General features: G+C 38.9%; 1 non-coding gene across 1 annotated transcript; it reads right to left on the bottom strand.

Moving 5' to 3' along the window:
- Positions 1–11,561: 11,561 nt before the first annotated feature.
- Positions 11,562–11,668, bottom strand: LOC118486946. The gene has a single exon (XR_004880113.1). It is a non-coding gene; the product is annotated as a small nucleolar RNA R71 (small nucleolar RNA).
- Positions 11,669–14,858: the final 3,190 nt, after the last annotated feature.

The following is a 14,858-nucleotide window of genomic DNA, read 5'->3' as shown; positions in this document are numbered from 1 at the left end:
TTGGTCACATTGGTTATAATTTTTGCACTTTTGTGATCCTTATCATTAACCTATGTTAAATTTTTTAGTTAAGTGTGTACGAAATAACTAAATTTCCCTAGAACAATTAAATTAAAAAAATAAATATAAAAAAATGGCCACTCCTCATCCTCCCCTCCTCCTTTCTCCTTCTCTCTCTAAACCCCACAACCATATTCACTGGCCGATAATAAATGAATATCTTCGGGACACACAAATGAATGATTGTGGGCTTCAACAAACTTTTTAACTGTGAATGACACCCCATCCATCGAACCAAGCATAATTTGTGCTTTACATCCAGTTCGAATAGTCGGTCTTTTCCTACTTTTATAAGGCTTTGCCAACTTCGAATAAGGATCGTCAAAAACATGTGGCTTATGTCCCTCCGTCGAACATACAAAATACTTACTCTTAATAATACCACCACTACTATTTTCTCCTCCTTTTCGAATAGAAAAACCTAATTTCCTAGCATATGTCTGATAAAAAACATATGCTTACTCAATAGAACTAAATTCCAAGCCTATCACAGGCATGTAGGATGCATTCACCTATGGAATATACAATCTTTCGTCTGCACATATTAAATAAAAAAACAACATGAGTTTTATAATACACACCAGTCAAGCATTAAAAATTACACAACGTAACTAATCACGCATGTTACAATTCTAAAAAAAACAACATGCGGCTTACTATATAAACAGTAATGTTGAATTTATATATAAAAACGCATGTTAAATTTATGAAATATACAACATACGGTATTATCTACAAATTATATCAACTATACATACTATACATACTGATCAAAATAAACGCCTGTTACAGTATATATGATATAAAACATGTGGTATTAAGCACATATATATCCATTTCACATGATGATCAAATAAATTGCTCCAATTACACTCCTAATGATGAGGGAGATACATATTATTCATATCTATTAATTCATAAGATAATGAGCAACAGTGAATTTCAAAAGTGTTAAAGATGGCCAAAAGATTTTCTTGGACTTTATAATTTTGATCCTCAACATAAGGCACGTGTGTACTTTGTTTTTGTTTTTTCCCTTGTAAACAATTATCCTTTTATATAAAAAAAGTTCAACAGTGGCAACATGATAAAATAACCCTTGAAGACTTGCAAACTTGACCCTTCCTTTTTTTGAGTTTAACTAGCGGTAAAACTCGTGTATAAACACGGGTGGTTTCTTAGAAAACCATGCATAACACATATTAATATAACGTATAGATACGTGTATAGATATTGTACCAAAACTTGTTAACATAAAAACACTAGGGGTGTTCAAAACCGAATATCCGAAATTTTCGGATACCAAATTTCACTATCAGAATCCGTATCCGAAATTTCAGATATCCGAAATTCGGATGATCGGATAGCGAATCGGATATCCGAAAATCCAACTTTTTATTTAATTTTTATTTTTTCATTATTTTTTCTTATTCGGAACCGGATATTTCGGATAGTTTCGGATATCCGAATATAAGTTTTCGGATATTTTCGGATATTTTTTGGATATTTAGGATATTTTTGGATACTTCGGATATCCGAAATATCTAAAAAATTTAAAATCACTATCCAAAATTTCGGATATGGATAGTTTTGAGCACCCCTAAAAACACGACAATTAAGTTGAATTGTTAACATCCAAAAGTTTAATTGATAACTTAGCAGTCAGATCGTCTAATAGAACGTTTACAACTGTCAGATTTCGCACTTATTCAGCCGCATCATGAATGCCATGGACTTTAGCATCTTCAATTTCAATATCTCCTATGCTTCGTGCAGTATTGCTCTGTGGATCCATTGAAAACAATAAGCGATTGGAACCCTAAACGCATAACTTTAACCGCAATTTGGATAGTTTAAAAATTATGAATATTTGAAACTGATACGAATCATAGTTGTAACAACTCGCTTATTGCTCTCGTTACACTCGTTTCACTCGTTACGCCTAGCACCCGAGATTCGGATCATAATGTAAACTATATCGCTTACAACGCTATTTCGCATATTTTCGCACACGCTATATCATAACGCATACACTATTAAGTTATTTCGTTATCGCAAACACAAACGCAACTCAAAACGCGATTACTTATGCTATGACCTATTGTACTGATAATTATATATAATAACTATCTAAGTGCTGAGACTGTTGAAACGCACACACGCGGACACGCGCAATTCAACATATCGCACTGAAATACAACGAAACACGATATTATTTATCTCGCTAAAACGCTTAAAGTATCCACAATAGTGAACGCAACGAAACCCATCAAACGAAACGAAAGTTGGAAAACTAGCTCGCACTACTCGGCCGATCGAATGACCACTCGGTCGAATGGCCATCCGATCGACTGGCCATCCGATACCTCGCTCCACCGCCTTAACTCCTCTCTCACGCCTATAAGTACCACCCATACTCTACTGTTCACTGATTTTGACACCTCTATCCGAGCCAGATGCTCCCAGTCCCTCTCAAGCACTTTTTCTCTCGATTCATGGCCATTCCGTAAGTGTTTCTCCCTAAATCTTGTACAATCTTCATCACTACACACTTTCTCATCATCTTCTTCATCAAAATCACAAACAAACACTGATTTTCTTCCCGAAATCACCTGATTTGGACTGCTTGGAGGTCACATCACCTCGGTTGCTTATGCAATCGTGGTGTGATGCCATCTCATCAAGAATGGTCCAGATCTAAAGGATTTCTACACCATGTTACACGAATCTCAGCAAAATCTAAACATTTTCAACTGATTTTAAACTTTTCTTCAACTTCTCTTCACTTTTTTACTCAAAACCGAGGGAATCTAAACTCATTTAGGCTCTCTACTCACTCAATAGTTGAGAGCCGGTCTGAGAATGGAATTCTATCAGAGAGATGATTGATGTACGGATTGAACATGAAATCCCATCGAGAACAGTTGGCCTGATCGAGTGGGGTCGATTCCCATCTGATCGACTGAACTGGACTTGGTGTGGATTCCCGTTGTTTGACATGTCGTCACGCCGTCTCCGTTAAACTTCAAAACTTAGAAAATTTTACCAAAGTTTTCAAAACATCAGATCGCCCAATCGAATAGCCATCCGATCGGATAACCATCCGATCGGATGACTATTCAACCAAGTGACTTTTTCTTTACAACTTTCAACACTTAAACAATTTGACCAAACTTCAAACTACCGAACTCTCAATCGAATAGCCATCTGATCGAATGGTCGTCCGTCCGGATGACCATCCGTCCGGATGACTTAATTTATACTACAACGAAAACGTCAAAAGTTTTAAACGATTTACAAACACACTCACCCAATCGAATGACCAACCATTCGAATGGTTATCCGTTCGGATGACCATCCGTCCGGATGATCATCCGATCGACTCATCATTCGACACTCATTTTATCTGCACGACTTTCAATGCTGATGCTACTATTTTATGCTCAGGCTAACTCCAAGGCGCTCTCTTCAATCCAATCAAGTTGTGTTTACTTGTTAAACACCTACTGTGGGTATACTTGGCCCCCTTTTTAACGCTTTAAACACTTTTGGGGTGTAACATAGTGTCACACCCCAACCGATGGTGTAAACATCGGAGTGAGGCGAAATAGATTGCTCGAGACATCATAACACTAATAATTGTTGTAGGATCGTATTCGGACCTGTTTGAGTCGATCAGAAGAATTCGTATCCAAAACAAGAGGCGGAAACTAATGTTTTGGTGCGATTTCAGCAGTATTCACTTTTAACTGTTGTTGTATTGATCTCGAATACGGTTACAAGCTCTGACAACACTTCGGCAGCACTTCGTGGCTTACCGGAAGACAACACCTACAACTATGTATATGGTTTCGCTCAAACAACCTATATATATGCTCACAGGTTTCGCTCATACATACATGACACAAGAGCGAAACCTCACTTGACACATAAGCGAAACCATAAGGTTTGACACATGAGCGAAACTACATGACTGACACATGAGCGAAACCAAGCTAGGGACACATAAGCGAAACCCTATCTAACTCATGTTTCTTGATTTTCGTGCCCTATTCAATCCTAGACTCGATACAAGACGTAGTCGACAGACGTAGTGCACCAACAAACTCCCCCTCGGATGTTGACGGAGTCTTCAGTGTCGAGTCTTCGATTGTCATTCTACAGTCTTTATCAGTCTTCGATCTTCCTCTGAATTATTTGTCATTGCAAGAATCCTCAATCTCTATCTTCATCATTAACAAACTCCTCTCTCTCGGATGTTGACACGGTGTCTTCAGACTCCCCCTCTCAATCTGCTGGGATCGTAGTCTGGAATTCTTTTATTCATGCTAAGATCGTGATCAGGCTCTCATCTGGTTCAGGATCATCACCTGGCACACATTTACCTGCACAATCTCTACCCACACATAAGTTTCTTTTAAAGATTAATCTTTTAACAATTTAGAAACTATGTCAGACATTTTATAAAAGATTTGATCTCTGAAAACCACTTATAGAAACAAAACATTTTCACACTCTCTCCAAAACCTGTTCTTCAAGTTTAGCACTTAGAATTTCAAAAATCAGCTTTTCAACATCAGTCGTCGAAAATCTTTTTGAGTTTTAAAGAAAGTAAATGTGAAAACGAAATATTTACAGACACTATTTTTGTGAGTTCGTGCAAGAGGATCATATCAGTTTCTGAGACATATTACCAACACCGTTAAGCTTTAAACATTCTAAGTTCTAAACAATTTACCTAGATTGTCAGTATATTGGTCCACTTTAAATTTTCACACAAAATTTCAATTGATTCGAGATACTATATTAATGTTTTAGAAACTTGAACTTAATTGAGTATCACTCCACTTGAATATACTCCCGTATCTAGATCCCAATGTTCAGTCTTACAGGTGAGTATACCACAGATGATATCTGTAAAGGGGTTAAATGCAAGGGCCGTGAGAGCTCAGGTCGATACTTCCGTATACGCAGAGAGATGACGGCTTCGACTTATGGTGTGTCCCCTTTAGAGGATCTTTTGTTACAACAGCAGTGACTATCAATTTTATTGTTTCACCAGCTTGCTGAGGGCGATGCTATGTTTCAAGCATTTGCGGAAAGCATTATCCGGGGACTAGGTCAGTATTTCCATACAGCAGAAGTCCCGGAATAATACCCCAGATATCACTGAGTATAAAGACCTAGTATCTCAGAAAGAGGGACCTTTCAAACAAGATTTCGGGGGTTACCCATATATCCAAGAATAGTTACCCACGAATTAAGCAAGTTTGAATTTAGGTTTATATCTCGTTTCAATTTACTAAGTGTGCAAAAATCTACCGACACATCCGCAGTAAGATTGTTTATCACTTTTAAACATTCCATATCTTTAGCATGTTGTGATAGTCCACTGATGTACTATCATTTCCTCTTTTATGCAACCAACACTCATTTTTAGTTTTATCATGTTTTTGACTTTTTCAAATTTTCTGATGTTTTTGGATTTTCTAAAATTTCTTACTCCCCCTAAAATTCAAATACATCTAAAGAAAATTAAAAACAAACTGTACAGAACATGACAACTGATATTGAATTGCTTCAATTCTCCATCCGTTTGGATTAAACAATCAGAACTCCCCCTCACAACAAACTATTTTCCCATAATGATTTCAAAACACTTAAGTTAGTTTTAATCAGAATGGTTTTTCCGGAAAATAAGTTTTGTTGATTTTACCACTTGTAAAATTTGGGGCAAGATCATCACTTTGTTTCTTACTCTTTATAATGAATTGATCCCCAATTTTAATCGCTTGAATATGGATTACATCAAGTTCAACTTAATGACCTTGATTAACCACTTGTAAGATCACCCTGGTTCACATTCTGAACAACTTATAACAATCACAAACATACAGCTCAAACCTGTTTTTCAACCAATTACCATCTGTTGGTTGAATTCTCAAGGTGCCGATTCCTATTCCACGCTTACAAACCTGGGAGTTCCGGCAATTCCTGCTTTTCCAAAACAAACTTTATAAGCATTTCAAAGAATGATGCCGATTCATGCTCCGCGATTACCAACTTGGGAGCTCCGGCAAGTCAGGTTTTTATTCTTTGAAAAATATATCCACCCAAGCCTGACCTTCCTTGGGTGTAACAACAACTTCTTCATCTTTACTTTTAACGGACTTGTGAACCCCTCTTTTGGCAGCATAAATTCTTTAACACCTTTGGCCGTACCATTGACCATTTTGCGAAAAATGTGTTTCACATTTCCGTTGAAAGCTTTTTCAACACCAAATTTCTTCTTGTCAGAATAAAATTGATTTGAAATTTCTACCTTTCCAACTTTCTTCATAAAATTTTCAGCACACAACGGTGGAAAATTTTCATCGTTCATAGTTGGAACTGATTTTTCAACCTTTTTCTCAACATGTGGCTCCTCTGATTTTGTGGAATCAGATTCATCACCAGAATTGTTACCTGAACCTTTCACAACCCATTTTTGATTTGTTATATTTTCTTTTCTTTTCAAAGCACTCTTTGAACGTTCTCCCTTTTCAAAGGTTGAATTTTTAAAGCCTGTAAACTTTCGGGTTGAAAGTTCAGTCTTCTCAACAACTTTCTCTTTCAATTTACCAGAGACTTCCTGTTTTGGTTTGAATGTCTTCGGACAATTCCTAGCAACATGACCAATAGTTTTACACTGAAAACAAGTTCTCTTTTCAATCTTCTCTTGAACAACACTCTTCTTCAACTCTTCTTGCTTCTTGGCAAGGAATTCCTGATTTGTCTGCTTTCTGAATGATTGTTCTTTCTCAGCCTCTGTCGTTTTCTCTGAAACAAACATAGTTTTTGGTTTATAAATTTTTTTATTTTTATAGTTTTTCGGTGGAACAAAACCAAGACCTTTCTTTTTGAAATTACGATTATGGTTTGGTTTCTTTTGTAAACTAAAACCACAATTGTAACTCATTTTCTTGTTAATTCTTTGTTGATCTCTTGAAGTGTATTGTTTAGGTTTTCCGGAAAGATTTAAATCTTTTATTTTAGAAATATTAATTTCTGTGATCTTGAAAACCTTTTCAATCATTTCAAGTATGACACTTCTTATTGGAAAAGCTTCATCAGAATATAATTTGTCAGAACCTTTCAAAGTATATGCCACTTTGACCGATTCTTCATTCAAATTAGATTTTGATAACAAAAATTGTTTGTCATAAACCCGTTTGTCCTTTTTGATTGTTGACTTTGACGCATCAGACTCAGACTTTGACTCGGGTTTGGACTCCATGTTTGATTCCTCACTGTCATCTTTATCTAACACCTGATCGACCACACTTTTTATCAACGTTGACTCATGATCAGTGTCGGACGACGTGTATGTAACATCAATATTTTCTGGCAAGTTATCCGACGTCCCAGACTCCCATTGTAGGTTTATTGCCTTTTCGACTCTTTCGGAATTTGGATTTCGAGGTGAATATCCATTTTCGACCGGGGGCGGACATCTATTGTAGACCACACTTGGTTTCTTACCAGAAATCTTCACTTTATCTTCTTCTTTTGTCACGGATTTCATTTCATCGGACGTCTTCACTCCTTCAAACGTCTTCAAATTCTCCACAACTGGATAAATCCTGTCAACAACAAAAGTAGAACATGAGTAACTTTCTAATAACTTGTTGACTCTCTCAATTTCTATCTTTTGTGTTGCCAACTTCAACTCCAGATCAGCACATTTCTTTATGTGAAAGTTGACATCATCAAGCTGTCTTAAGTAAGCTATCTTTAGTATATTCATTGCCACAACTTGTTCAAATAACATAACTGACGCATAACATAGAAGTACAACTTAGTTTTTGAGTTCGCGATGAGGTTGCGTTGCGATAGAGTTGCATTTGCGTTTGCGAATAACACCTTTAAACAATATAAATATGCACAAGTAAACACATAATAGCGCGCAGACACACACATAGAACAATACCAATAACTGCGATTCGAGTTGCGATGCGATTGCGATGCGATAGCATTAAGTAGATTAGCATTTAATTGCGTTTATCACATTGTTACTTCACATATTACAAATCATAAAACAAAATAGCGTTAACTAATGTATATCGATTATCGAGGTCGGAGAGTACAAGCAATAATAAAGCCAGAAATGAAAGATCTGATTAGCAATCTTTTCTTCCTTTAACTTTGACTTTGACTTGTACTTTGACTTTAAAAGTCGGGTTGTTACATTAATAATTGGGGCTTTTTACTAGAAAAGGTTCATAAAGGTGCGTAATAAGGTTAAAAAGAGGTGTGAGACGAAAAGGTTGATTTTTCCGGCCACAAACGTTTTTCCGGCGACCAGACACTAACGGCGTTAGGGTTCCATTAGTCATGGTCCACTGAAAGCCAATTTGTGAAAAGATGGGACCGCTAGTGGGAATTTTTAAAGTTGGGACCGATGCCGGCCAACGGGCAATAGTTGAGATTATTAAAATCCATTATTCCTATATTTTTAATGGATTAGGATCATATACCAAGGCTCCAATTGTAAGAATGGTACAAAGGCTTCTAAAAAAACCAGCTACACACATAAAAAAACCCCTAAACACCCTCCACCACCCAAAAACCTAAACCCACCCATCACCCAATCAAAAAATAAATAATTTTTATGGTCGCGGGGGGGGGGGGGGTTAGGTTTTTGGGTGGTGGTGGGTGTTTAGGATTTTTTTTAGGTTTGGGGAGGGGAGGGTTAGGTTTTTTCAGTTTTTTTTTGTTTTTTTTTTTTGGGGGGGGGGGGGGTTAGGTTTTTGGGTGATGGTGGGGTGGGTGCTTAGGTTTTGGGTGGTGGTGTAGTGAGTTTAGGTTTTAGGTTATTAGACACTTGTCATTCTATAAATTTTTCTTACACTTCTTATAATTAGGTGCCTTTGTAGAATAACTGATGTGTGTAAAATGCAACATATAAATTACATCAAATGAGGCATAAAACTAACCCTTTTTAAGTACTAATGTTGGAAATAGAGTGTTTCTGTCTTCCTTTTGTATTTTCAGGATTAAATGAGCTCAAATTAACAAAAGAAGCAAAAAGACAGCTAAATCTAACATAAATACAAGAAAAGGAACATAAGTGGAATGCCCGACCCCTCGACAGCATCCTCCCAAGCAAAACAGAGAAGGCAGAAGACTGAACACGCCCCGTGCTCAGCCAGCACGGGGCCGTGCCCAAGAAGCAGCAGAAAAGACAAACCTATAGAAGCTTCTATTGCCCACCACGGGGCCGTGCCCAGTGAACACGGGGGCGTGGCGATAGTACTGCAGGCGCATTAATTGTAATTGCGAATTACAATTAATGAGGAGAGAGATTGTCAGACGGGCACGGGGCCGTGTGCAGCGGACACGGGGCCGTGCCCAGGCTTCTGTTCAGCCTATAAATAGGAGTGCTTGGTTTCATTGCAACTCATCCCTTGGCACACCACCTCTCTCACACTTCATCCACCACCCACCACCACCATAACACCATCATCCACCACCATCATCCATTGTCCATCATAGAGTGTGTGAGTCGTCTCGGGATCCAAGATTGATCGTAAGAGTTCTTGACAATCAAGGCCATGTTTGCCTAAGTCTCTTACATCACTTGGTGAAGACAAGTGTTTAGTATAATACTTTTTATTTTTAATCTTTTGCACTTTTTATTTGGTTTTGTATTAATGACTTTAATAACTAGTTGCTTATGTTGAAGGTGACTTTTCCTTATCGTTTGTTCGTGGTGTCTTGGCATTATTTTACTGTCTATATAAAATAAAAGATTTTCACCATTCATATCTCCACGGTCTATATGGAGGTATGTTGGCTACCTGGTCGGGGGTTAAGGGAACGGTTTGGTAAGGGTCTTGCCCTTGTTCAGCGTTTAGAGGTCCTGCAAGGGACCTTGGTCAAATTTAGTAGGATCTCCTTCAATACCCATAGGTATTGGATGGCGGGGATCCAAACTCTTTGACCCCCTCATAAGTTAACTACTATTAATACTATAACCCGGCTATTTAGGACTGTATCCCTGCTGACTCAGACTACTTAATCGAGGGTAACGTCACCTCCAAAAGAGGGGCCTACCATAATTTGCATTAATAACTTAATTCATTATCTTTCAATAATCCGACCCTTTAGGATTGTATCCTTGCTGACTCAAACTACTGGGTTGAGGGTAACGTCGCCTTCAAAAGAGGGGCCTACTACAATAACTAAGATAATCTCTTAAACAAGTGCAAAAGTACGAAAATAATCAAAGGTTATACTAATACACGAGTCGGATCCAAATGATTCATCTTGTCTATCTGTTTTTATTTTATTTTTCAGCATTTAGTTAGTTTTTATTTTCTTAGTTTAAAAATCTTTTCTAACATTTTGATTTGGTTAGACGTTGAGGATAAACCGGTACTAAAAGCTCTTGTGTCCTTGGACGACCTCGGTATCTTACCAACACTATACTACGTCCACGATGGGTGCACTTGCCCATATGTGTGTTTAGTGTTAGTGAATATCGTGTTTTATAAATTTAAAACTTGGCTAAAAGTGTAAAAAGGCTTAAAATATACATCTAAAATATATTACACTACAGACGCATCAAGTTTTTGGCGCCGCTGCCGGGGACACAAGGATTTTAAGAAAGTTAGGAATCAACGGCCTAATCATATTTTTATTTTTCTTTTTTATTTTTTAGGATTTTCTTAGTTTTTCAGCTTCTGCAGAGCTCAGCACGGGCCGTGCCTGGTCGGACACGGGCCGTGCCCAGCATTGTTACTGGCAGTTTTTAGTTTTCCAAGTTACAGAAGGCTGAGCACGGGGCCGTGTCGGTGCAACACGGGGCCGTGTCCAACTCTCCAGTAACTGGGATCTGGAAAACAATCACTGTAACTCCGACCATGGGCCGTGTTCACTGAGCACGGGGCCGTGGTGAACCTTCTGACCAGCATTCTTTTCTGTTTTTATTGCAGGACTTGGAACCAGACGCCACCCCTATGTAGTGTATGAGCTCCGGTTCTAATAAGGACATAAAAGAACCTCTAGAAGAACCCGAACGCTTTCTCAGAAAAAGACTAAAAGCCAAAAACCAAGAGAAAGTTTCGGGGAATCCACTTCCAATGGCGGACCAACGTACCCTCATGGATTATCTACGACCCACCGTAGGTAATCTCGGCGCCGCTATCAACGCACCGAATGTTGAAGCCAATAACTTCGAACTTCGGCCGCATTTGATACAGATGCTTCAAAACTCCGCAACCTTTCATGGGCTTGCGGACGAGGAGCCCCATCTACATATTACTAATTTCTTAGAAATATGTGATACTTTTCGGATCATTGGAGCATCAAATGACGCCATCCGCCTCCGAATGTTTCCTTTTTCACTAAAAGACCGAGCAAAAGCTTGGCTTAACGCCCTCCCAGCTGGATCGGTAAGCACCTGGGATGAACTAGCCCAAAAAATTTTATATAAGTATTTCCCTCCCGCTAAAACGGCTAAATTAATGACTGAAATTAATAAATATTCACAAGAGGACGGGGAATCCTTATATGAAACTTGGGAAAGGTTCAAGGAGCTATTGCGAAAGTGTCCACATCACGGCCTTGCGATATGGCAACAAGTATCCACTTTCTATAATGGGTTGTTGCCACACACAAGACAGACACTTGACTCTAGCTCCGGGGGACTTTTAGGTAATCGCCGCCCGCATGAAATATATAACCAAATTGAGGAAATTGCTCAAACCAATTTTCAGTGGCACACTCCCTGAGGCAATAAATCTATTGCCCCGGGCACCCATAAGGTTGATGAAAGCACTTCTTTACAAACCCAAATCGAGGCCCTTTCTTCGAAAATAAAAAAATTGGAAATGACAAAAACAGTCTCGGTTATGGCTTGTGAAGGGTGTGGTGGGCCACATGAAAATTGGAGTTGTATGAAAGAAACAGACGATCAACAAGAGTCGGTAAGCTACATTGATAATAGACCTAGGCCGTCGGGTCCTCCAACGGGCACCTACAACCAAGGATGGCGAAATCACCCTAACCTTGGTTGGAGAGAACCCAGCAATAGTAGTAACCAACAAAACCAACGAACAAACTTTCAACAACCAAGAAATGAGTCACAAAATTTCCCTCAACAACAAGGTGGACGAGAAAGGCTTGAAGATACTATATCTCGCCTTATCTCCGACACTGAAAAGAAAAACTCGGAAAGGTTTCTACAATTAGAATCAAATTTTAGAAATCAACAAGCTAGTATTCAAAACATAGAAAAACAATTAAGTCAACTAGCCCAAAATTTTTCCGAGAGACCACAAGGCGCGTTACCAAGCAATACCGAAACAAACCCAAAAGCGCAAGTCCATCTCATCACATTACGAAACCGCACCGTGGGGCCTACGGAAGTGCCACCGCCTACAGAGGAGACTATACCACCGCCTCTATAAGAGAAGGGTTCCCCTCCATCACCAGAACCTACCAAGGCTCCTCGGGTTCCGTACCCCGGTAGGTTAATTCGTCAAAAGACCAATGAGCAATTCGCAAAATTCGAAAGTCTACTAAAACAATTGCATGTCAACATTCCTTTTATTGATGTCCTAACCCAAATGCCCAAGTACTCTAAGTTCATGAGGGACTTCCTCACTCATAAAAGGAAAATTGAAACTTTGCAATTAGTTAACTTAGGCAAAGAATGCTCTGCACTCGTACTCAACAAACTCCCCCAAAAGAAAATCGATCCCGGAAGCTTCACGATTACTTGCTCGATCGGGGACTCCCCCGTTCGTAATGCACTAGCCGACCTTGGGGCAAGCATTAACCTCATGCCCTCATCAATGTTCAAAAGACTCGGCCTAGGAACAACGAGTCCTACAAAAATGAGCATACAACTTGCTGATCGATCCGTCAAATTCCCGCAAGGTGTCATTGAAAATCTCCTAGTCAAGGTAAACAAATTTGTCTACCCGGCCGACTTTGTCATACTTGATATGGAAGAAGACACCGAAGTCCCCCTCATACTAGGGAGACCATTTCTCGCCACCGCACAGGCAGTGGTAGACATGAATGACGGAACGCTCACCTTAAGGTACGTGGATGCGGAAGTAAAGTTCGGGGTTGGGAAGAGAATAGAGGACGATGACCCGGTCAACTACATGAAGGTTATTGATTCGAGTTTGGATGCTGCTCTCCGACGGTGCAACATGGGATGCCAAACATCCCACTCAGAAAATATATAACCTCACATTGGGTCTAGCCAAGGACCATTATAAACGTGGCGCACCACGGAGGCATTCCGCAGAACTATCCTTAGTTTAGTCTTTTAGTTTTAATTTGCAGGAATAAAACACACTCATGATGGTAATGGATGATAAGGGAAACGAGAAACATGGCCCCATGCACAAGAACAAGGCCACACGACAACAATTTCTCCATTACAGGAAGTTCAGCACGGGCCGTGCCCAGCCAACACGGCCCCGTGCTGAACACCCTGCAGGAAAATGCCCAGTTCAGGTAACTGGACATGGGCCGTGTTCACCAGACACGCCCCCGTGTCCAGGCTTCTGTTTCTTTTCTTTAATTATCGTTACTGGCACCTGAACACGGGGCCGTGCCCGGTCACCACGGGGCCGTGTCCAGACTGCCAGTAACATAAATTTTTGCTTTTAACACCATGTTACACATTCAATCAACCTAAAAATTTATTTTTGGGACACATTGAGGACAATGCGTAATTTAAGTGTGGGGGGGATGCTAAAACCTTGAATTTTGCAAGTCCTAATAACAAGCCTTACATAAAACTCTATTGGAACCGCTAATCACCCCAAATTTTTTTTTAAAAAAAATTTCATTTTTTTGTCTAAAGTTTAAGTTGGGAATTCTAAGACTAACAAGGTTATATTTTTACAAATTTACAACCGATAGCGTCATGATAAAAAGAACCAACATAAAAAAATTATGAAACGGCATGACAAGCTTAGTTAAAATTCGATATACTTGATCACACAAAAAACCCATTCCTACAAAAAGTGAGTTTTGAGCCTTTATTGAGCATACAAATATACATCTTTAAGCTAAATGCTCATTTTTCGTTTCTTGTGTGAATAGCCGCTTGGTTCATACGACTCTAGAACTTGCCACAACAATACATTCCCAGTCCTTACCAACTTAAACCCAAGTAAGTAAATGATAGAGGCATTAGGACTAACCCTTTTTCTTTCAAAACCATTATTTTTATTTTTATTTTTCTTTTCACCTACCCAAAAACTCCCCCTAGTTAACCCCTTTGAGCCTAAACCTTTTCATTTCTTACCCCCAAAACCCTTTTACCCACCAAAAACCCTTTTTTTATTTTTACCCTTTATTTTAGTAACAAGCTCGGTTTTGGTGTGACTAAAAAAAAAGAAATGAGGTTAGAAATAAACAAACAAAGCTCTTAAAACAAAAGCTTGTTTGAAGAAATACTTCATTAAGAATAAAAAGTCACTAAAACAAAATGTTTTACGAAAACCGACGTTTTTTACGATTTTCGCCCTTTTCTACTAACCACTAACCCAACTACCCACCTTTAGTCCAAGCCTTTACCCAAAAAGTCCTCTTGATATTTACAAAGGTAAAAAGTTAAAAAGGAGGAGGATTGATTGCTTGGCAAGCCTATGGTAGGAATAAGTTCCATGCCGCTCTCGAGTGATTCACTAAAAATACACATTCGGCCGAGTGTGAGTGATTTCCCCCGTGAGGTATGTGAACTTGTATATAAATGGAATTTTAAAAAGGCATGCTATGCCCAAATAATT

The sequence above is a fragment of the Helianthus annuus genome, chromosome 14 (genome assembly GCF_002127325.2).
Source record: "Helianthus annuus cultivar XRQ/B chromosome 14, HanXRQr2.0-SUNRISE, whole genome shotgun sequence".
NCBI classification, from domain to species: Eukaryota; Viridiplantae; Streptophyta; class Magnoliopsida; order Asterales; family Asteraceae; genus Helianthus; species Helianthus annuus.
This window is presented reverse-complemented; position numbering and strand designations above follow the sequence as displayed.